The 24,907-nt window shown below is 38.8% G+C and overlaps 1 protein-coding gene across 3 annotated transcripts in view; it reads right to left on the reverse strand.

The window, feature by feature from the left end:
* Window positions 1-24,907, reverse strand: part of CDK14 (cyclin dependent kinase 14) — a 320,374-nt gene that overhangs the window by 269,505 nt on the left and 25,962 nt on the right. The gene's annotated exons all lie outside the window — the stretch shown is intronic.

The raw sequence follows: 24,907 nt of genomic DNA on the forward strand, positions 1-24,907 counted from the left end.
ATGTCTTCCATGCAATAGAACAACCTTAGGGTTTTAAGGTTACTTTGGCTTAACACCAGCATCAGCAATTAGTATTAAAGACATGAAATAAAATTAGACTGAGGCATTGTGCACTATACCATAAACACGTCATCTTTACTCCCTCCTTTCACATCTTCCTTCCGAAAACATTGCCTTCACTCACTGTAATCTATTAGGATATGCTTCTATCATGACATTCCCTCTAAAAAAGAAATTATGTTTCTTAGTAAGCGCTGAACTGCAACTGATTGCAAAGCAGCCATGACTACAGAACACTTGCAATATTTTTAAAGCTATAGAATTCACTCATGCCACAACTAGAGCAAACACTTCAAACAAAAAGTGCTGTAATTCACTCAACTTAATAGGAAAAGTAATGCCATTATGGAAATGCGTGGACATTGAACATAGTGCAGAACCAGTCAGCAGTGCTTCATCTCCAGAATGTCTTGACTCCTTGTAGGCATTTTTAAAACACATATTGTTTAGTGGATTTTTTTTTAATTTGTACTAGAAAGATTTCATAGCTGTGATTTAGAACAAAAATATAGAAAGCAGCTTTTCAAATTTAACTCAGTCTATGAGCTTCCTGTATCCCTACTCATGTGCATCCCTAACTGGACACACCTACAGACACACACACGGACATCTGCACACCCAACAGTCACTCAAATTTAAATAATTTCAATCTTAATTCCTAGCCTCTATCATATTTCATGTTAAACATGCTAAGAAAAAAAAGACTTTTCTCTGTCTGTTCTCAGAAGAACTAACACTGCCCTTTCTCCCAAAATTTTCAGTAGAATATGAACACTGCCTGACTTCCAGTCACCAAAAATTTAGCTTAGCCTTCATGAGTAGCTACTGCAGGAAAAAGGCTCCAAAGAAAGGTGCTGACAAATCCAGATATAAGTAATATTTTCATGGTTACTAATGACAGTCAGAAATCAGCAGAAATGCATTGCACTGAGCTCCCAAGAATTAGCATTAGTGGATCAGCATAAATACAGGCAATAAATTTGCAAAGTGTAATGAGGTTTCAGAAGACAAATAGGAAAGTCAATGCACATGACTCCAGGCTTTGTTTCACCTCCCTCACAACTGTAAAAGTCATGACTTTACTTATCAGTGTACATTTTATATAACCTGCATGGTAGACACAGTTCTTAGGGAGGAGAGGGTTGTATTTTCTCTTTTTAAATTGCTTTTATTCATGTAGGGTTTCTTGATTTTACACAAACAGAAACATAGATCAGACACAGTTACATAAGAAGCAAAAAAGGTCATAATGGGAAAATGTTCTACAATAATACATAATTTTGTTGAGAAATGGCAGCACTAAATGAACATAATTACAAGTGTTTTCTTTACTTTGTTCTATAAAAAGAAAATTACCTCCAAATGCCTGTTCTCAGACCCATCACCTGTTGGCTTCTTTGATGAGCTATGAGTCCTCAACTAGACTTTTATTTACAGAATGTTGATAGATTTAAGATTTAACCTCACAATCTCTGTGTAGGATTTTTTGCCTTCAAGAATAACAGCCACTGGCAGATACAGAAGTTTGTCCTTTCTATGTCCACTGAAAATGAACTATAATCATCCCTTTTAATCAAGTTGAAGAACTTATTTTAGAACTTACTATAAGTTTGTGCCAAAGAATTGTCCTTAAATGGCTACATAGTATCAGTTGGTAATAAAAGAACTGGTTTCAACTAACTGGAAGTGTTCTATTAAGTTTGCAACTTCTTTCAAACAAGAAATACACAATGATGAGCTTCAGTGATTACATATGTATTCATATTTTCAATTTACATTTTAGTATTAAAAACCGAGCAATCGAGGTCCAATAAATAGAAATTATTTCCATATCATTTGTCTTAAGCACCATTTAGAGGAAACTGGAACTAAAATGGATTGATACCATGATTTGGGATGTTTGAGTAAATAAAACCATTTTAAATAGTAGTAAAGGAATAACACAAAAATAAATTTCATCTTCTAAAAAGTACATCATTTCTGCAGTTATTAGAAATTAGAAAAGCTCCGCATTGATGTTTTTTGGTGATGGAAGAATTGGTACGTGTCATCTCTCCAGGCTCATATTTGCAGATACACTGAAGATGAGAACAAAGCATCCTGATTTTCAGCTACCAGCTAGCTTCCAGTCTCTGAATGAACTAGCTACTGAATTTAAAAAAAAATTGTTGAAAATTTTCATTCTGCAGAAATAACTATTACTGTCTAAAACTGATTCAACATTCAAGAGGTTAGCAGTCTGGCTTGAAACTTCAGCAGAAGAGTATTTCTTACCCCGCCCAATTAAACTTTCAACTTTTTTTGCTTTCCAGTCAAAACTATTCTGAATCATAGTGCTTTAAAGATAGTCATAACATTACAAAAAAGTAAAATTTAGAATTTTTTTCACTCATTTGTCTTTAAAACGCTTTTCTACCATCCTATCTATTTGCATAATGCTAAGTTAGTTTAGTTGTATAAGAACGTACATACAATACTTTTCCATGGCATGTTTTGATGCTACCAAAAATACAGAGAAAATCTTCTGCTCCACTGATTTCACTGCAGTCCCAAGTAAACTACATTCTGCATTAGTCTATTTGTTGTATCAGAGTTTACCATTAAAACATTAGCTCCATTTTTCATAATCAATTAATAATGGAAGTATAGAAATACTTCCTCTAATCATTGCAGCTAGACAAGTGTTTGCACTCCTATCTGACTCTGAAGCCCCTGTGTCACTGCTTGGTGCTGCCAACTGCTCTGTGGTAGCGCTCCAGCTGCTTCCTCATCGCACAGCTGGCGCAGTCAAAACCCTCTGCTTGCATCTTACCCACCCAAGTGGCTGGCATCCCAGGGGATTAGGCTGTTCCTGCCTTTCGAGGACCTGACACTCACCTTCCAAATCACTGATTCAAGTCACTTATCTCGTCTCCTGCTCAGAAACACGTTATTGAGACCTGCCATTTGACAGAGCATGCCATAGGAAAACCATAGCAAACTGGGAACACTTATTTAGTTAAATGGACTAACATGTGACAAGAGCAGTCTGCACTAGTCTGTAACATGGGGAAATGGATGGCAGTAAAACTAGCAAAAAAAGCAGGATAGATTAAAAAGGGCTGAAGCAATTTTAGCAGATGTTTACTAAGGGAAAGCTCAAGGGACACAAGCAGTGAAGGTAAAAATGCCAAAAATAATTTTTAAAAAAGAAATAAATTTTAAAAAGGAAGGCAACACTTTTGGCAAGGAGAGGACTGGTAGATGGATGCAATCAGATTCTGTAGACATCTGAAGCTAAGATCTTGAGGTTTAAAGTAAAGTAGGAATAAAAAGGCTTTCTCCTAAAGCACACCCAATGCCAATTTCCTTGTTTCATTTGAAGAAAGATACTGCAGTGTTGTATCAGAGAAATCAAAGCTCAGCACCATATGTATGAACCCCCTTTATCTGCAAGACTTAAAAGACTTCAAAACCCCCTAACTCACATAAATGTGACATTATCAGCCATTAGACAAAAGCCAGCCTGAGTTTAAGGCATGCAGACTGCTGGAAGAAAACCATCAGCTGCCACAGAACACTACCATGTAAAGAAATTTCACCTTTAGTTTAGAAATTGTGGACACCTGGTTTTCCATTATTTTTCTGAGTAAGAGAAAGGAACATTAAGCTCCTGTCCTTCATGACTCTTCATTGAAGAGTCATTCTTCAATTAACAATTTGATATACTATATTCTGGAGCTTTACAGGATTTGTTTCAAGTGGATTCTGCAAGTAGAAGGGCCTTGCTGTGGATGCCAAAGAGGTTTTAACCTGGATGAAAACAAGCCAGAAAGTCACTGTGGCCACAAAATACAAGCAGCAAAGAAACTGCTCATGTAAAAGGCCCAGAGGCTCTCCACATTCACACATCAAAATTAACACTTTAAACCATTCCCTGGTAGTTAAAAGCTGAGTATGACACACTGCAAACACTGCAACAAAAGGCATTCTAAACACTTATAGTTTCTATCACATAACAGAGAACTGAAGAAGAAAAATACCCTTTTTACTGACACATAGCCTTTAAAGAAGTCAGCCACTTGCAAAATAAATTTTGGCAAATAAAATACCACCCACAAGGCAAAATATTTGTCTAAATATACAACCTAAAAGACTTTTACGCAATAGGAAAAAAGATACTTTTCTTCTAAATTTCCCCAATTTTCTCCACAGACCTTTCTTGAAACAGTTTTTGTAGGATATACTATTATGTAAAAACTTTCATTTTTGCATCAACCACACAGCAGGCAGTATTTTAAGAGCGCCCAATATAAAGCTTACTTGATCACCTAATTTCCAACTGCACTCCTATAATACATCATTTATCCCAGTGGAAATCAGTATCACTCAATGGTCTGTAATCATTTACTTATTCTCTACGTAAGCACAGGAAAAGAAGTTATGAATATAATGTATTATTTGCTTACTGTCTGTATCTAAGGTCATCTATACACATCCCTGTACTGCACATAGGTGGAAGGATGCAGTATGTGTACACACAACAAATAGGGCTACATAAAGATAAGGCTACATATTTAATAGCCTGTACATGCAAATATCATTTATGGTTACACATCTGCTTCTCAGAATAATGACCACACTATTGTTGAAGTCCCACCACATCACTTTAAGTGCTAATAAATCTGAAATAGCACAATGTATTCCCAGCTATTTATAACAAAAGGACATTCTAGGTTTCTTATTTTTATTTTATTCCACACGTACATAACCACTAGTGCTCCATATCAGAGGCATGAAAAGGTGATTCTGAGCATGAAGCACCCAAGGGTGCACTGGGGGAGCAGCATGCATGGAGGCAGCCCACGTCTCCTTGAGCAGCTCCTCTGTACCACCACCACAAGGCTCACCTGCGTCATCAGTGCAGCTGATCATCTGACCAGACCAGTCACAGGCACATGGTGACAGAGACACCCTTCCCGGCAAAGCAGAGATGGGAATGATTTGTGTAATGACAACTCTCTGTGTCTTGCACAGACCCAACCTAAAATGCCACCCTTTCAGTTTTTGTACAATACTCAAAGAGCCTTTTGTGGAATACCTGAAGGCCACTGCTCTTATTAGTCAAAACAGAGATTAAGATCTCCAAAAATATTTGCTCAGGCATTCCAGAATCCTGCCCCAGAGTCTACTAAGAGCACAAGGTCAGTGAAGCAAGTCTTCAGCCAAATGAGTAATGCTTGGAGTCAAGAAAACAGCTGGGCAGACACAGATGTTATCTAGGTTGCTCTTTTAGACAAACAAAACATTAAGGGCCCTGATTCATACTTTGCAATAAGCTCTGTCAGAACACCAGCTACCGGTGCTGAAAATCCAGGTGATGCTAGAGAGATCAGACAGCGAGGAAAAAATCCAGCACACCCAATTATTTTCAAAGGCACATACATCTTTGATATTAGGCATTTACGTAACAGCTTCTCTGCACCAAAAATAAAGTCAGCATCATTTTTCCCAGAATCTTAGCCAACCTCCCCTCCAAGGACAAGAACAGGGAGTGCTGTCAAACATCGAACCCCACAATTTTCCTTAGTACTGTGATCCTGCATTAGCACTTGGCATCCTCATCTAAACAGTTCATGGCAACCACAGCGCCTCTGACAAACTCTGGCTATAGAAAAAAGACTGAGGTATGCTGCAAAACAGTTTCTGAAGTTTCTAGGTAATAACGTGGTTAGATGCATAAGCAGTTTATCAATCATGTTACAAAGTGGAAATGCCTTCACTATATTTGAAAACACCATAATAAATGTAAAGTTCATTTTCTATAGGGAGCAGAGTATCAGGGGAAAAAAAACCACACCTGAAAGAAACTAAAAATATTTTAACTTCTAGAAGAAATAGTGAAAGGATATTTTTTCTCTTTCAAGCATTTCCAGACAGCCTGAAGTAAGAATTCAGGCTTGCAAAGAAGACAACTAAGTACTGACATGTTCCTGAAGTAGCTTTTGGATGACATGACAATCTCTTAGAAATGGAGATTGCAAAAGATCCCTCATGACCAAAGATGGTTGTATCCTTCTTCAAAAAAGACCAAAAGGACAACCAAGGAACTGCAAACTAATCACCCTCACTTAGATCCTTCAGAAAATCATGGAGCAAATCCTCTTGGAGCACATTTCCAGGCACTTAAATGGGGTGGTGACTGGCAACAGATGGCATGGATTTAGCAGGGGTTAATCTTGCCTGAATAACCAAATTGTCTTCTCTGCTACAAATCTTGATTGGATTTCTGGACAACATTTCTGGATGGGTAGACAACTAGTTGGGCTAAAAAAAGTTTAGCTAATTGTGCCAATGGGTTGTAGTCTACCTGCAGGCTGGTAACAAATGAGGTAGTGGAGGGGTCCATCTGGGGACATGCCCTGTTTAATACCCCTATCAACAACCTGGAGGAGATGAGGGAGTGCACCCTCTGCAGATGGTGAGATGGGATGTTGGTATGCCAGGGCTGCTATCCAGAAAGACCTGCACAGGTTGGAGAAACGTCCTGATGGAAACTTCATGCAGTTCAACAAGAACATAGAAAAGTTCTGCATCTGGAAGTAAAGCAAAGTTCTTAACCCTATTGACAGCCAAGGACTGAAACAAGTTATCCAGAGAGGTTGTGCAGTCTGTCTTTGAAGGCTTTCAAGATCAACTGGAAAAATCTCTGAGTAGTCTGGTGTAATTTCATAGCTGCTCCTGCTTTGAGGGGGCAGTTGTACAAGAGACTTCCTAAGGTCCCTCCTGACCTGAATTATCATACAGTTCCATAGAATTCTTTCTACTGCTGAAAAGACCATCCCTGCAGTAAAGGGCTTCCTGGTAACTCACTGAAAGCTAAAAGGGCGCTGTATTGAGTAAGATGGTGATGCTAACTGGACTACTCAGTCCAATTCATCTACTCATACTTGAAAGATTTCCAGCTGAGATTTGGAATCTAACGGGAAAAAAATCCCTGCATTATTTCTTAGTTACTTGAATGTATACATTTGTCTTTCTTAGAAAATCAAAAAGCAGCTCTAATAATCCCTGTTTAGTTAAAATATGATGCCCGACTTCTTATTTTGCTTTCTAAAAGGTTTCAGTATCTAGAAATGAAAATCTTTGTGAGTCTAGTATCTTTCCTACATAATGAAGAGAAACTGGCCAGCTCCCAAGCAGCTTCACTGCAGGGGCCAGTCAGGGGAAATCAATGCAGGAGAAAGGGACGGTCCCTTCCAACATGTGGAAGTACTGATTCAGAGATGCTCAACACCCAGGATTTCAAAAGAAGAAATGTAATATTTGCCTGTTCAAGGTGGAAAAATACGTTCTAAAAGAAGCACTTTTAATTTTGAAAGGAAAATTCCCAGCCTATTCAACTCACCATGAGGAAATGCATTTTACACAACTGGCAGGCTCATGAGGAAGTTTTCATTTCATAGCACACAAATTAGCCAGCTACTACACTTCCTACAAGAGAAAGAAACATGTAACTTTTGGCCTATGCTCTTAATGATAGGCAATTTTCATTTCCAGAACAGGGTGATGTTTTATTGAAATTTTCCCCAAGGAAAAATCAAGGTGTTGTTGTGTCAGCTTTTTATGCAGCAATTCAGCAGCTGAACATTTGCATTAATTGAGTATGATACTGGTGATGATGATTCTCTTCTGCAGTCATTGGATATGCTCCGTTTCTCCTCCAGATGGTCTTCTCACAAGTCCACATAATTGGGAAGCTGATAACCTTTTATAAATTGACAGCTACCCTAACAGTAGTTAGGAACTATCCTGTAGTTTCCTGACATTTATGGAATATATAACAAAATACTGGGGTCCAGTTGTTTTCATTGTATATTTTGGCATTTTGGTTTGGATTGGATTTTTTTATTATTTTGCTTTTTTTTTTTTTAAGTACATCACCAGAATCAGGCTAATGAAATTACCAGTGATTTGAAGAAAAATAAATAAAGAAAAAAACCAGGGGAATCACATCCCAGGTCTCTATCTGGGCAGATGCCTCACTTGTTGGGGAGTGAAGAATGAAATTTCACATTACCTAAACTTGTTGAGCATCACTCTACTCCAGATGGAGGGAATCAAATCCCTGCACTGCAACAGTAGCAGGCATCCATCTACTGGAGTAAACCACACATTGAGACATGGGAGGTCAACAGACTGTTAAGGATTAACACTAACCCCTAAATTACCATTGAGAAACCTGAACAGGGTTACAGAAATTTCCAAAGCATGTCTGCACTTAGCTGCCTTTTCCTCTCTATGAAATCTGAATATTTTATCAGTTTGTTGGTTTTTTCCACTCACCCATGCAGCAGAGAAAACAACAGTTGACTTAAAAGCAATAGCTAGTCCTGCTGAGGGTTATGTTTTCACTGCTGGTCAAAATCTAGAATTAGTTTTATAAACACTGTGTAATTGACCTGTGAAGTTCAATAGCTCAGAACATATCGAACCAAGAGCTTAGCTGTATCCAAGAAGGGATTGAACATAATAATTAATAGCCTCTGTAACTAGACTAAAAATTGCAAGAACCTCCATCTTCATGCTCCAGGACACAGACATAACCAGCTGAGATCAGACATAAATTTTTGCCCACTACATTACTGTGAAGTTACATGCACTGGGAATAGTTTACAGCTTTGGAGACTTGCAAGACTTTCAGTTTCTTCCATTGGTTGGAAAGCTTCTACATTCATCTTTAAATATCTTCGAAAGCAAAACATTCTCAGGGAAGAACTGCCTAAATTGAAACAATTTCTGACAATTGTCCATCTCAACTTGTTTTTAAACTTTTTTTAAATGGCTAATGATCCACAATATCATTAGAAAACTGGCTCTGAACCTCCACTATTCTTCTTTGGTGACTGGGAAAAGAAGCCACACCATATACAACCTCAGTCAACATCCCTCCACTACCAAACACACACACACAAACACAAAATAAAAAAACTCTAGTCAAATCCTTTTTTAATGAAAACTGGTTGCACCAAGTTTTTCTAAATTATTCTGCTCTTATGAGAAAGAAACTGATTTTTCAGTAGAAAATAATCAAGAACATTAAAGCCTTTCTAGTTTTCACTCAAAAGCTATTTCTATTTACATAGGACAAGGTTGTGTTCTACCCACATTTTCTTTCTCCGATTCATACGTCCACGGGCTGTATTTCTTACATGAAAGTGGCTTTCTGCCACAGCTGTATATGGCATTCCCACAATCTATTTTCCTATTGCAAGGCCTCATGTTGGAGTTAGAGGAAGACTTGTCAGTCCAGGAAATAGATCCACCATGCAGCAACTGCCCATTAACTTGGGTTAATGCTGTACTGGCACTTCCAAAACCAATAATTTGGAAAAATACTATTTTTCATCCAGATTGTGTAAACAGGTAAGAATTCTCCCAGCTGTAGCATTTACATTGACTTTATGCTTCTTTTGATTTTCAACTTCAAACATTTAAGTATTTATTACTATTTTGAACATTTATCCTTCCATATCCATCCCAATGCAGCCAAATTTGCCATAGCTTACCATAGATTTTTGCAGTTCCAGTAACATTTCATTCTTTACTAGTGGTCTCTATAATCCTTCTTGAACTAAAGGATACTGCAACACAATGACCCATTCTAGCAATTTTGCTACTATCATAAACATTCGGTGTATGGGTTCCTTGACTTTATGACTTGAATAAAGATCAAGTTCTCAAACAAGAAGTATACTCCTGTTATGTAATCAATAAAAATTTATATACAAAACACACTAAATATGAATATAATGAGGTAAAAAATATAATTAAATGAATCATAGAAGAAAAGTGGGCAGAAAGAACTTCCATTGCCATTAACATCTGAAAAACTGAAGAATTACCATATGACAAGCAAGAAATTATTCTTATGGCAATAAGGATACAACAGACAAGCAGAGTAAGAATGTGGTTTTCTTCGTGCAGTCAAAGACAAGGGCAAGCTACCCGTCACTCTTTATTGGGAAATCTGGACAGGAGCCTTCTTGATGCAAGCCAAGACTATATTAAACTGACAAGATATTTTAAAAGTGCAGTATAAAGAAGCAGCTGCAAAGCCTTAAGCCTGGGATATGATACTTAAAATGTAAAGGGAAAATAAAACGGAACTTTTGAATTCTTACAGAAATTCAGAACAGTTGAACCAAAACATGGAAAACATGACAGAAATCAAACAGCATCTGTTACCATGCAGGAAAGCACTAGAAGGAAAGGAGGACATGAGAAAGCAGAAGTTGAAGGACAAATTTCTAACAACTTGATTTTCAGTTATTCACAGTCACACAAGACTCTGAAGATGTCTGGCACTCCTTTATTCAGGTGAGGATAATAAGGTATCCTCACCTAATGGTGGTGAAAAACAAAGTCTTAAGGGGAAGCTGGAACTATTGTGACCAAAAAAATAAGACCTGCAGCAAGAGCTTCACAAGGTTTAAATACACTTCATCAGAAGACAGATTGATACACAGGGCTCTGCAACATTATTGAGCATCAGAAATCACAAAACCAGCTGCATGCATCTTGTTCCCACTCTACTTCCACATTTCAGTTAAAATCCATAATATCTATTCCTTTGACGGGGCTGTGGGCATAGCTAAATCTCAGGGGGAAGAAAGTAAATTTTTTTTTAATTGCCCTGTTTCAGAAGGATCTAGCTCAATTTGGATGCAAATGTGGAAGCAAGGTACTCTATAAAGCAACAGTGACAGAATCTAGGCAGCAGAAACACCATAAAAGGAAGTGGAAAATGTTTTTTTCTTCCCCATTGTTTCCTACATTTCAACATCTTCAGGAAAAGATGATACAAGAAATACCCTAAGTTCTTTTTTTTTACTGTAGGATCACTCAATGAGTTTTCACTATTTATTCATTTATCTTCCTGAGGGAGTTTCTCCCAAGAGTCCAAGACAACCCTCTCAAACCTGCTCTAGTATAATACAGGAAGAAAAAATTAACATCACTTCAACAGTTTTCAAAGCAGATCCATGTTCTGCCCACATATATCTGTATTCAATTCTCAGCACTTTCAGCAGACACTGCTCACAGATGCCAGTCACTGGCCTCTACAAACCCAAAAAGTGAATGAAGCCCAGCTCATGAGGAACAAAAGCAAGTACATCCACTGCAAGCACACACCTTAGAGCACACAAGCTGCAGCCACCTGACCCTGGCATGGAAGATGAAAGTACTGCCCTCCTTCCAAGAGAGAAGGAAAAATAAAAATAAATCACTATAATTTAGGGCATTCTGGAAGGTCAAAGTCCCTGTGTGAAGTAAGGTGGTCTATAGGATGAATGGAGTTAACAGAATTATGTTTGTTTTAAAGACAAAATTAGAACAAGGCTGTCCTTTTCCAGCAGCCAGGAAAAAAGGCATGAAAGCAAAGTGGATCCCAGTTTCTATTCTGGCCCAGGATAATTACTAAGAAGAATCTGGAATGTTTTATCTGGAATCTCTTCTGAACAGCACAACTGCCCACAAGAATTTTGGTCCTACTACCGTTGAAGTTCCAGTATCAAAACTCGTTTTTAAAAAACCCCACACATTAAAAACTACTTTCTCAAATGAAAAAGCTGTTCATCATTAAAACTAGTGGCCAGATCTTTGCCAGTCATACACAAATACATTAGTTTAATATATGATGCGAAGTCACATATGTATACACATGCTGCACAGCATCTGTGTAATGAAACTCCACTTAGTGTTGCATATTTGCCTGCCACTGGAAAGATGGTGCCCCCAAGAAAACAGCCAAGACCACCTAAATATTTTCATGTCTTACATCAGACTTAAAAATGTACAGAAGAGGAAACAATTTTTCATGATTTCTTGAATAACTTCTCTGTATTTCTTGAACCACTCATGACCAATGCCTGGGCATTTTTTTGGAAGCCAGTAACCAGCTGGAAGGAATGAAAGTCTGAGAAAACAGACAAAATGTTCTGTACTTTATTAGTTGTCATGAAGTGCATCTCCGGTCCTTACCATTTTGTACTATTACAGGCTAGGACAGTGATGTATCATTATGCTCACACACACACAGAGATGATAAGTTAAACTACATGTTTAATTCTCAGTCACACCTACATGCAGAAGCCTTATTCTTACAAATATCTGTAGACGTGTTCTATAGATTCACTTAAACTAAGGACTGCATTACAAATGCAAACCAGACAAGTCCAGGAAAGAGATTGGATTGGAATTCATTTAGAATTTTTCTTTTTAAAGCTTTCAGTCTGACCCAACCCAATTGCACAAGTCACTACAGCTTTTATTTTTCCATTTTGGAGTGTATAAATTACTAAAACATCACCAAATTTACAGAAAAATAAAAAGCAGCTCCAGTTTTAGCACAGTGGAGCTGGCTGCTCTGTGCACATAGTTACTTCTCCCAGCTCTCCCTGCTGTGACTGCTACCAACTTGCTTTTTTCCTACAGGAAAGAGTTTTTATTTGCCCTCTTTCTTCTTCCTCAGAGACAAAGTTTACCATACACCACTTGGACACAGAGATAGGCAGTAGAGACTTCACATTTGCAGGCCCTTGCCAACCATTCATTAGTATTTTCTTTGCCCATTTTCAAGTGAAAATGGCTGCTACAACTAGCACCAGGCAAATGTTACAGTCACTTTATCTAAGTACAGAATGATATTATTAACACCTATTTCTCAGCAGAAAAATGTCACTTGTACTGCAATAGCCATCAAAAGGAGCCATCTATCTCTGTGGATCAGTTAATAGGTCTTTGGCTGAAGAGCCCCTTCGGTCACAACAGGCCAGCAGCAGAGATTAGAGCAGGTCTAACAAGCGAGAGCTGCAGTAGTCATGCTGCCCCAAGTGCAAAGCAAAGCTCCTGTCTGAGAAGCATCCATTTGGTACATGGGCTTGGCCATCACTTTCCAATGAAAATTCCACCCCACGGACAAGATTTCTTCTAAATGAATTGCAAATTATACACCCATGGAGTGCCAGCTGGTATTGTTTCTCTGTAGTTTTCTTTCGGTTTCCCTTTTTCTCTCCCCTCAATTAATACAACGATATTCATGCCCTGTCATGTCTTACTGCTTAATTATGTACTTTGCAGAACAAAGCTTTAAAAATGAGACTATCAAGCTGGAGGGGGGAAGGGGGAAGAGCAGGACAACCAGATGTGCAGAGAGTGAGAAGGAAACAAAGGGCATTTTGAAAGGGGAGTGAGAGAATTAGGATGTGTGTGGGGATGAAAGGATGGAGAGACAGAAATAGAACAAGAAGATGCACATAAGACTTATTTGTTCATTCACTTTAATTTATAAAAAGTTGTGTTGTATTAAATAATTCATCTGCAGTTATCTAAAATAATTTAATAAATAGTTAGAGCTGTTTATTATCAGATCTTAACCTGCTTCCATTTCATGAAGCAAAAGATACACATTTCTTGCTAGCAGAGAAAGAATGCTGCATTGTTTTACAAAACTGGAAAAAAACCAAGGCAAATGGAAAATATATTGGCAAATCTTGTGTTAGAAGGCATATTTTACTTGAGTGAAACAAATTAAACTAAAAGATATTACAAAGCTCTGCTACACCAATATTTAGTTCAGTCACAGTAAGACAGTTTTTCACACATCCATTTTATCCAAACTTTCTTTATCAAGTGGACTACTAAAATTTATTTTTCATACACAGTCAAGAGAAGGTAATTAATGAAACAACTGTTTTATCTCCTCTTACAATTGTTGTGCATGTTGTGGTACAACAGGCAGTAGGGACTCCCAGAGCACAGTTCTGGAATCAGTTTTGGGTGGGACAGAACTATTGAAAATTAATTAGTTCAAAAGCATTCTGTTCGAAAGCTCACTGTACTCCTAAAATATTCTTTAAAAAACCATTACCAACCATTGCAAGTATATGATATTTTGGCACGGCAAAAATGTTTCCTACCAAAATAAAAAAAATCTGGGAGAAGGAGAAAGATTTTTTCCACTAGTATTGATCTACTTCTTCTGGTTTCACACACCATATACAATGGTCTTCAAATATTTGCTGAACTTGATTCTCCTGTATTGAACAGAGAGAGGTAGATTTTCCTTTAGCCTCTTGCTAGTGCTAAACACAGAAGGAACAGCTTTACAAATGAAACCGAAGACTTCAAGACAATTTGTAAAACAGAAGCTAATGTTCTTTATGGACAACAGAGTTAACAGAAGCACTGACTTTTAAGCAGTGGTCTACTTTGAAGTTAAGCAATGACAGTGTCATTTCATAGCAAGAGCCTTCAATATAAGAAACTGTCTTGTTTGTAGAGAGGAGCCAGAGCTCAGCACCCTGTGGGCATGGCTATATTGCTATTTTTTACCACCCACATCATCCCAGGGGTCTCGGTTTCAGGGGCAAGAAAAGGTGAACACAGCCCTGGAAGTGCACCCTTTTGCCTCCTCTCCAGCAGATTGGTTGTAAGGATCTGCTCTGTGAACTCCATCCTCTGCCACCAATGCCCATCCCCTACCTGTTCCTCTGAGACACAACTACATGATGTGCTGAAAAGAGGTGCCAGTGAGGAAAGCACTGTGTGGAACCAAGAGGTGAAGGCAAGCGCGAGCCCAGCTGAGTCCAGCCTGAGTCAAAAGGAGCCAACGTGAGCTGAGGGGAGCCAAGCGGAGCCAAGCAGAGCGGTCAAAAGCAGCAACGCCAGTGCCGGAAACAGCTGTGTGTGGAATGGAGTCCGCCATCCAAAGCAGCGGCATGGTGAAATGTGGACAGTCTTGCTTTTGGGGGTTTGTCTGTCATTGTTTTCTGTTGCCTTGGGCTCAGGGACAGGGAGAGTCAGCCACAGGAAGTGGCCACCATCTTATCTTGGTCCCAGCTGCCACATGGAACTAAGCTGAGGTGGTGAACACCTTCTCTGTGTAAAGCACCTTCTCTTTTGCATACTTTTGTTCTTAATATTGCTGCTGTCACCATGTATTTCTTATTCCATTGCTTTGTGCTTCCAGTAAATTGTTACCTCAACCCTTAGACTCTGCGTTTGTTCCTCTCTTACCAGAAGGGCAGAAGGAAGAGGAACGGCTTATTTGGAGTTTAATTTCCAGCTGGTCTTAAACCACCAGAAAAACAAAAACCAAAGAGAACTCATTTTCTTGCCTACCTTTTAATGGAATATCCTCCAATGTGAAGTCACTTAACTCGTCCCACAAAAGATTATTCCACTGCACTAAAGAAGCCCAGTACAAGTGAAAGTTGATCCATCAAAAAAACTGTTTCAGTTTGTTTTAAATCAGTTTAAGAATAGAATAAGAAACAGCCTTTTAAATTTTCTTCTGACATACTCTATTTTTATTAACTAGCTGACTTTGTGAATTTTAATGCATTAAATCACCTAACAGAGCATTTATGGAGGTTGCAAGAATCAAATTTAATGCAAAGAAGCCTTTCAAAAAGGGGATACTCAACATTAAAGTTCCCAGTATAAAAAAACTGAGTAAGCTTGGATAAATCTTTACTGCAAAAATGATTCTATTCTAATCATAGAATCATTTGGTTGGAAAAGAACTTTAAGACCATCCATTCCAACTGTTAACCTAAGACTGCCACGGTAACCACTAAACCATATCCCCAAGCACTACGTCTACACTTCTAAGTCTTTTTTTATGTCTTTTTTTTCCTTTTTTACATTTACCTTATTTGCATCTTTTAAGTACCTTGAAGAATGGTGATTCAACCACTTCCCTGGGCAACCTGTTCCAATGCTTGACAACCCTTTCATCTGAAGAATTTTTCCTAATATCCAATCTAAACCTCCCCTGGTGCAACTTTCTTCTCATCCTGCCCACTTGTTACCTGGGATAAGAGGCTGACCCCATCTGGCTACAACCTCTTTCAGGTAGCTGAAGAGAGCAGTAAGGTCTTCCCTGAGCCTCCTGTTCTCCAGACTAAACACCCCCAGCTCCCTCAGCTGCTCCTCATCAGACTTGCGCTCCAGACCCTCTCCCAGCTTAGTTGCCCTTCTCTGGACATCATTTCAATGTCCTTCTTATAGTGAGGGGCTCAGAACTGAAGCCAATATTTGAGATACAGCTTCGACAGTGCCAAGTACAGGGGGACAATCACTGCCCTGGTCCTGCTGGACACACTCTCTGTGATACAGGCCAGGACGCCATTGGCTTTCTTGGCCACCTGGGCATGCACCGGCTCAGGTTCAGCCATCTGCGGACCAGCACGCCAAGGTCCTTTTCACCAGGCAGCTTTCCAGCCACTCATTCCCAAGCCTGTAGCACTGCCTGGGGTTATTGTGACCCAAGTGAAACACTTGGTACTTTGCCTTTATATATATGACCTCATACCACTGACCTTGGCCCAGCAATCCAGCCTGTCCAGATCCCTTTGCAGAGCCTTCCTACCTTCCAGCGGACCAAAACGTCCACACAGCTTGGTGTCATCTGCACACCTACTGATCCCCTGGTTCAGATCATTGATAAAAATATTCAACAAGGACTGACCCCAGTAATGAGCCTTGGGGTACCCCACTAGTGACCAGCCACCAACTGGAGGTAGCAGCATTCACCACCACTCTCTGGGCCCAGACATCCAACCACTTTTCAACCTACCAAAGAGTTTGCTGTCCAAGACATAATCAATCCGTTTCTCAAGGATAATACTTTGGGAAACAGTGTCATAACTCCAGAGATCCTGATGGCTAGGAAGTTTGCAGAGTCCAAAGCCATATGTATTGGGTCTGGCTGAGATGGAGCCCATTTTCCCCATAGCAGCCCTCATAGTGCTGTGCTTCGTATCAGTAGCTAGCGAGGTGCTGATGAACACACTCGTGTGTTGGCAACTGCAGAGCAGTGCTCGCACGGCATCCGCGCTGCCTCTCCAACTATAACTGCCTCCTGTACTGGGCTGGGAGCGGGCAAGAAGTTGGGAAGGGACACAGCCAGGACAGCTGACTCCAACTGACCAAAGGGATATTCCATACCATATGGTGTATGCTCAGCAATAAAAGCCAAGAAAAAGGAGGAGAAAGGGGGGGGGCATTTGTCTTTAAGGTGTTTGTCTTCCAGAGCAACTGCTAGGCACACTGAAGCCCTGCTTCCTGGGAAGTGTCTGGACACTGATGGGAAGTACAGAATAAAGTCTTCTGTTTTCCTTTGCTTCCATGCATGTGACCTTTACTCTATTAAACTGCCTTTATCTTGATCTTCAAATTTTTTCCATTTTATTTTCTCTCTCCTGCATTCTGCTGAAGAGGGGAGTGATAGAGTGGATGGTGGGCAACTGGCGTCCAGCCAAGGTCAACTCACCACACTGTACAATGTTGACGTCCTCCTCAAACAGGCTTTGCTGAAACACCACGACTAATCAAAAGTCTGGACATCAAATGCCATATGACTAATCCTGCCAAAACCAGCTTAATCAAACAGGTTGTCAAATGCTTTAACCCATGCTGCACCTCATTCTTCAAGTCATCTTTTTTTTTTCTTGGAGAGACTTCACAATCAAGAACAGAATGTAAAAAAAAAAAAATACCCTACAGAAAAAAAAATGGCTCTTCTGCCTACAAATTACTGCCATGACAACACTTTAAATCCAAAGGGGATATAAGCAAGAAGAAAGAACTTCTACTCCAGAGACTACAACTATTTTATATGGCAGAAACAAAAGCATTCATTTTCCACAAGAGATTTCTATAGTTAATTCCTCTGTTTCTAAAGGCAGTTCCCACCACATAAAATACCCCAGTGCATGTCAGAGTTTCAAACATCAAAAGGCCATACTTGAGTAATTAAATCACTGGATGTTGCACACAAGAATTTTCCAGCTTTCTCAGTCACAGTGTAAGTTTTAATTCATATTGAACTCACACCCAGTCAATCAAATACATGCATGACACCTATTTTCAGGGCTCTACTCTGACAATAAGAAAAATAATGTTATAAAAAATGTTACTCTCATGCAAAATCTATCTTGTCACACTCTAGTAATGCATCACATGACAAATCACTGACTCCTGGCAATAGCTGGTATACAACAAATACAGTCCCAGTTCATTTGAATAACCTTTACTTACAACAAATACAGACCATTTAATATCTGTTTTCCATACTAAACCTTTTTAAATATACTGATTGATTGAACTGTGGGCTTGATACATTTTTAAAATTCATTCCCTCTTCCCAAGAAAGCAACTGCCAGAAAAATTTTGAAGGTATTTGTACAGTAAAAAAGCTGCTGTAGTAAACCAGAAAGCATATCAAACATTCTTGCCCACACAAGTTAAAAAAATACAAGTTAAAAAAAAATAAGTTATGGAAGCTAGTTGCAACAGCTCAAAAACTTGCTTCTAGAGCTAGAAATCTTTAACTGGTTGAACTCAAAGAATATGCTACACTCAACAACCACTAGACATAGCGTCATTGCTCAGCTTCAGCCTTATCTATCCATACAGAAAAGAGAAAAACACAGACGTAAGCAGCTTGAAGGAGTTTGGGGTTTACCCCTTCGCGGCTTTAAATACAAGCTTGTAGTTAATACATTTCATGCTCTCTAAAGTCGTTACCCAAATGTGGAACTAGACACATTCAAATAGTTTGACACGTGAGATATCCAAACCAGTCCTAAAGTCCTCAGCCTAAGAGACATCCCACAAGACTGAGGGGCCAAATTCAAAGAAGCTGTCAATATCATGAGAAACTGTGGCAAAAATCTCCAAGTGCTGTTGTTGGGATTGGTTCCTAACCCCAGTGGCAGTGACCCAAACTCTCAGGCCCCAGGCTTCACCTGCTTCACACTTTGGTTTGAGCTTTGCACCCTGCAGTGGTGGCAGTCTTGGACTGTGATGGCACAGTTATTTCCAAGTCTGATTTCAAAACAAGCATTAGAGGGCATAAAATTATACAAAATTAGGCTTATTATTTCCATAAATTGCCCTTACATCAAAAACTTTCCAGGCCTCTTCACCCCTTTGCTTTTTATTCTTTTACTGATGATGAGGTAGTTTCCTGTACTGACAAACATAAAGCAAATTAAAATGTTCTTTTTTTCATACTGACTTCCACTACCTTTTATTTGCATCCTCACATACCTTTAACCCCAATTTAAAAGCAAAAATAGCATTTTATTAAAAAAAATCAAAATGTAATGCTTTTTTATGTATCAGGCATTGCTTGTTAAGTATAAGGAAAAGGGTAACTTTTTTCAAAACAGATTCACACATTTGCACCTTAGAAACTGTGTAGCCTGCTCGCCAAAATTAAAACATGTATTTGTACAGAACACAGGTAGCTACACATTTCTAAAACTGGGACTTATACCAGGAGAACCTGCTATCTAAACTAATGTCTGCTAACATGTTTTTTGAAAACTTTTCTGTGCCAGTGCTAGGTATTTACAGGTATTGTATGTCTATACCATAATAAACTTTACTATATGTAGGTATATATATCTTTACTCTCATCTAGATGTCCCATCTAAATAGTCAAAAAATACATATGAAGCATATACACATCAGTTGTAAGTACATTTTGAACTTCCCCACCATTATAGGATTGACTTTGCAATAACAAATAGTTTACACTGAGCTGCTGTTGTGCAGACATGCTCTAAGGTAATCAAGCTATTTGGTAAAAAAATATACAGAATTTAAGAGTCAGCTTAAAAATACCGAAGTGTTGAAACAGGCAGGTAACATTAGTTTCTTTGACTCCTCCTCCCCAGTCACCTCATAAGAACAGCTGTAATGAAATTTTATCAATTCCTGCAAACTAACACTACATCAAAAGTATCTTAATAAGTATAAAAGTAACAAAAAGTTCAAATAAATACTGCCAAAACCAAACACCACTGTTTTGATGAGTTCTCAGAATAAATGAGAGCTGGCACCAAAAAGAAACTCTGAGATGTAGATAAAAAGCATTTTTTTTTCTCATTTTTATGAAGACCTAAAGAATTGAACTGGCTTCTTTGACTTTCTGCCCCAGCTGCAGAGGAGGGACTCACCACTCTGCTCCCAGCAGCAAGCAAAAGGCAGTTGGTCATCCAAAGGACTATTTTTTATCCTAGGTGCCAGTGCAAACAAACCAAACAAATCTAACTAAATAGACAGTAGACAACACAGAAACTGCACAAGTGGAAGACTACTTCTAACACCGCTGCACCATCACCCCAGGTTATAATGCAGTAATCAGCAAAAAATAACAGCTTTTGTAATCACAGTTTTGTGCATCCCAGTGCCACTTTTTGCTTTCAATATCAGAATGAGAGGAGGGACCTCAGCCAATTTTTTTTTTATTATCTGGATCTTAATGAAGTTTATGTCCCTGCTTGCTGTTAAATTACACAGATTAGTAACACATGAGTAAAATAAATACAATCCTTCACATGATTACATTTTAAATTACCACATCTGAGAGGGAAAGCACAAACAACATGCACTTGGCATGGACGGAACATTTGCTGCCCAGGTTTGAAAGCAGGACTTCTGTTCAAAAGCCTTTACCTCTTCAGCCAAAGAAATAATTCATTCAGCTGGCTGCCATTACAGACTTCTCAATGGGAGAAAGTACCTTCTAACACCGTACAAATATGGTGGCAGTGAAATACAAGAACAAAGGATTATCTGGACTTACTGGTCATCAAATGCTTCTGAACCTGTGGCAGCATCTGACACTGATGCACAGAAACCAAGGATGCAAAGCTATGGACATGCACAGACTGCAACCCTCCACACTTCCACCCTGACATTTAGAGTCTGCCAACCAGGTATCTTAAAGGATTTTATATATTGCAGCTCCAACCACAACTTTATCAAATGCCTACAAATGTGACTGATCAGTGCAGTTATGGGAAAAAGGACGCTTCACTTAACCTTATTTGGAGTATATCCCGTTCACCTCAACGCTGCTTAGATCAGACACCAGTTTGCAGCTGCATACATTTATCAAGTGTTCCTATCAGGTGCTTAATATATATCCAAATCCTACTGCTAACATCATTTTAGTAGTTAATCAATCAAGCCTAAATGTTCCCAAGTTCAAAACCAGCAGCTGCTGTGGGTTGACACAGATCCAGCAATGAGCAGTTTGTTTAGGATTACGTACTCGATTCACCTCCACATCTAAGGATGCTCATGGTGCTATGCAGCAAGGGTCTCAGCACCATTTCTCTCCACCAATTAATTAGCTCATCAACTGAACACAGCTCAGGGGGCATGGGATTGAAAACCTACCATCAAGATAAACTACTTTTCCTAGCAATCACTGGTGGAGACAATAAATGGTCTTGCCAAAACACAGTGTGCATCCCAATGCTACTTCAATACATTACATCACCCTCCAAATAGCAATGAGAAGCAGATCATTTGACTACCTTGATCTAGAGGGGGGAACACAGCATACAACCCCACAATCTACAACCAACACCACAGACTTGGACAGCCATCAAAAACTGGGTTTTTGGAAAGATAGCTGTTTTGATTCCACTTCCCTTAATAACATTGTATCAATATTTCTTTAGTCTTTAAAAAACACACTGATTTGATACATTATTTGATTGAAAGACACATGACAACACAATCACAAGAACACCTTTTTCAAAGAAACTTCTTTTCATAAAGCAATACCAGCTCCATTTTGCTCAATCCTTGGAAGTAATTCAGAGGCAATTGCTTTGGACAGCAGAACAGCAACCTCTGGCATGACTCCCACCAGCTGCCTCCATTCACATTTAAACCACAAAGGTTGAAGGATATTTTTCCTCACAGACTTGTCCATGAATGGTATGACATGATTCAGAAAGGAAAAACCCAAAGAGACACACTATTAAAAGCCTCTCTATGCAGTCCCAACTAATAACTCAGTTTCCAAATCTTTCCCTGTGTTCTCCATCATTCCCTCTCCTGATTCTCTTACTCTGGTAACACTGCCAGGCTAGACACTTTTTTTTATTCTTCTCACTCTGCTTTCTGCCTTCTGTGCTGGAAAGGAGGCACTGTCCTATTTGTTTTCCAACATGCTGAGCACAGCTATAGGAGAATCTGCTTATTGCCTCAAAGTATTGCTCACTGATGGGCAAAATAAATGATAGTGTCCTGCACCTTCTCTTTCCCACATATTATTCCTTAGCAATGCAAAATAGAGCCTTTACAGCAGAAAAATAAAGCATTTCTTCTTCTTCTTAGAGGGGTCTCAGTAATACTACAAAACTGAAGGAAGTGACAGTAAATATCGTCAATCTTAGATTTTCTCTGCCATCCTTCTGCCACATAGAGTTTATTTGTATAGTCTGCAGAACTACTTTGGCAAATGTTTTACTTTCTGAGCATGCAGAGTTCACTTCAGATGGCTGACATTCCCCAGAAGTGCCAGGGAAGAAAGAAAAAGAAACATCTTGGGACTTCCCACTTCCTCTCAGCAAGACTGTCCCAAACCTCCTGCCCTCAAAAATATGTAACCACTATATTCTGTGTACTTTCCAGTGATAGAAAAGTGCTCCAATCTGCCTCACCAGTTTTAAAAAATGGATATTTGTGCTTAAAGGGGAAGAAGGAGCAAGAGCAAGAAGAAATTTTTTAAAAAACATTTTAAGTATCCCTTTAAAAAGCTTCATTTTGTAACTATTTAGTTCCTTTCCTTCCCACTGCTTGCTTTTGACATACAAATACAAATGCCATTGATGAAAGTCAAACAGAAAATTATATCCCTCTGCATGAAGCACTTTAAGCTAAAAAGACTTCAGAACCCCAAATTAACTATCTCTCCTCATCAGATCTACCAGACACAAGCTCTCAGGACCACAACTAGTAGGAAATTACACTGGTGAAGTGACATATTCTTACTCTTTTTTGCTTGAATCTCACACCCCAAAATATAACGAAAGCAATTTCAATTTATATTGACAAAACTACCTGCTAAGAAAACATAGGCAGCATTGATGATCAAACTGCTGATGGAATTTATTTGTTCTTACACTAATTTACCCACAATAAGTTATTAGACTACTTCCTTTCATGACATTTTGAAAACTAATTAACTTTTCCAGGTGTTTGACTATGAAGACCTTTTTCTCTAACACTGGACACTGAAACTGCCTGGAAGCCACCAACATGTGCTCTTCTCAGCTCTTGTTTTGATCTTGTAAGGGATCAGATTTTCCTGCCCTATTAGAAAATTCCACACGGGTTCAGATTTAATTTCTGTGGGCCAAGACATCTTTTTTCCTCTCAGTATCTTTATGCACCCCAACATTAATTCATTCAGATACCTTCTCACACCTGTACTGTCTACACACTACTGAATAAAGATGCCAACAAACCTGCAGAAACAACCCTGCTGCATCAGCTAACTTTAACACATAGATTTCTGATTATTCATGCATGTTTTGAAATTTGTTTAAATTCCCTTCTGGGCAGAGGTTCTTCAAATACAGTCAACATTTCTTTCTCATTAATTAATGGGAGCAATTTTTTACTTCAATATTATTTGAATAGCAAATGTTGAAATGCATGGGAAATGAGATGCTTTACAAAGACACAGGAATTCCTGCTCTTCTTCCTAGTGCACTGAACAGAAATTTGCTCATCAACTGCAGCTCCCAAATGAGAAGGCTCACGACATTAAAATAATTGAAAGAGTAAATCACCCTAGTAGATGGAGTGCTGACATTATTATGCCACATTCAGAGCTTCATGTTAAAACCCAGTTCCTAGATCCAATGACATTTTTTAAGTACTTAATCACTTTTCAATATAATTTTTTCTTATGTGCACTTACAGAACCTTTCCTAACTTCCCCTGCTTTTTCCATTTTTTACCTTGGGGATGATAAAATTCTGATTCACTTCATCTGAAAACCTTATTTTCAAGAAACAGATGATATTTCAGTAGACTACATCAAATCTAGGTTCTGTTTGAATTACTTCATCCTCTTGTATTTCAGTTAATTGTCTGAAGAGGAGGCAGTCCACCTTTCCAAATGACTCTCCAAGTTTCTGTTTGCCAGTATATCTAGTTGACCCCTCTAACCCAGCTTGTAGGTCCTGATGCTTCAACGGGTATCTGAAGCCATCTGTGGCCTTCCCCATTCTCTCTCTAACATTGACACCAATAAAAGATGGAGTGTACCCACTGCCAATCATCTTTTTCTTTCTATCTTTCTTTCTCTCTTTCTTCTCTTCCTTTCCTTTCTTTCTCGCTCTCTTTCTTTCCTTCCTTCTTTCTCACTTCCTTTTCTTTCCTTCTTTCCTTTATATATCTGACAGATGTTTCTAAACAATATACTCTCGTTTCCCCTTTATGGCAGTCTCCATATCAATGGCTCTTGAATGCAAGTCATTCAGCACATTAGAATCTACTGGGAAAATGGGCAAATATGAGAGTAAGATATGAGATATAAGATAGGAGGTGCCATTATGCCAGAAGGCGTGAATGGACCAACTGTTTCTTTTTTGATCTGTAAACAACTACGGAGGTCCTGGACAATGTGTCTTTGCTAGACAAATGAAAGGAAATTAGGATGCTGTTCCTGATTTCAGTGTCCTGAGACCTTTCCTTTAGACTGTCCTCTCCCAGCAAGGAAATCCCACAAAGGTATAGAGTAAGATACCACATATCATTCATGCTAACAAAACCAGATACACAAAGATAAGATCCAACAAACACAACCTAAAGGTGTGATCAGGATATAAAAATTGATATGCACATCTGTCATGACATCAGTAAAGCTATACTCCTTTCCTCGTAAGATTAATATAAAATGTATCAAGAAACAGCAGTTATTATCAAAAGTTTTCATGTGCCACCAGACAGTTTAATGCTGTTTGGCATCATTATTCAC

Source organism: Corvus moneduloides, chromosome 1 (assembly GCF_009650955.1).
Source record: "Corvus moneduloides isolate bCorMon1 chromosome 1, bCorMon1.pri, whole genome shotgun sequence".
Taxonomy (NCBI): Eukaryota; Metazoa; Chordata; class Aves; order Passeriformes; family Corvidae; genus Corvus; species Corvus moneduloides.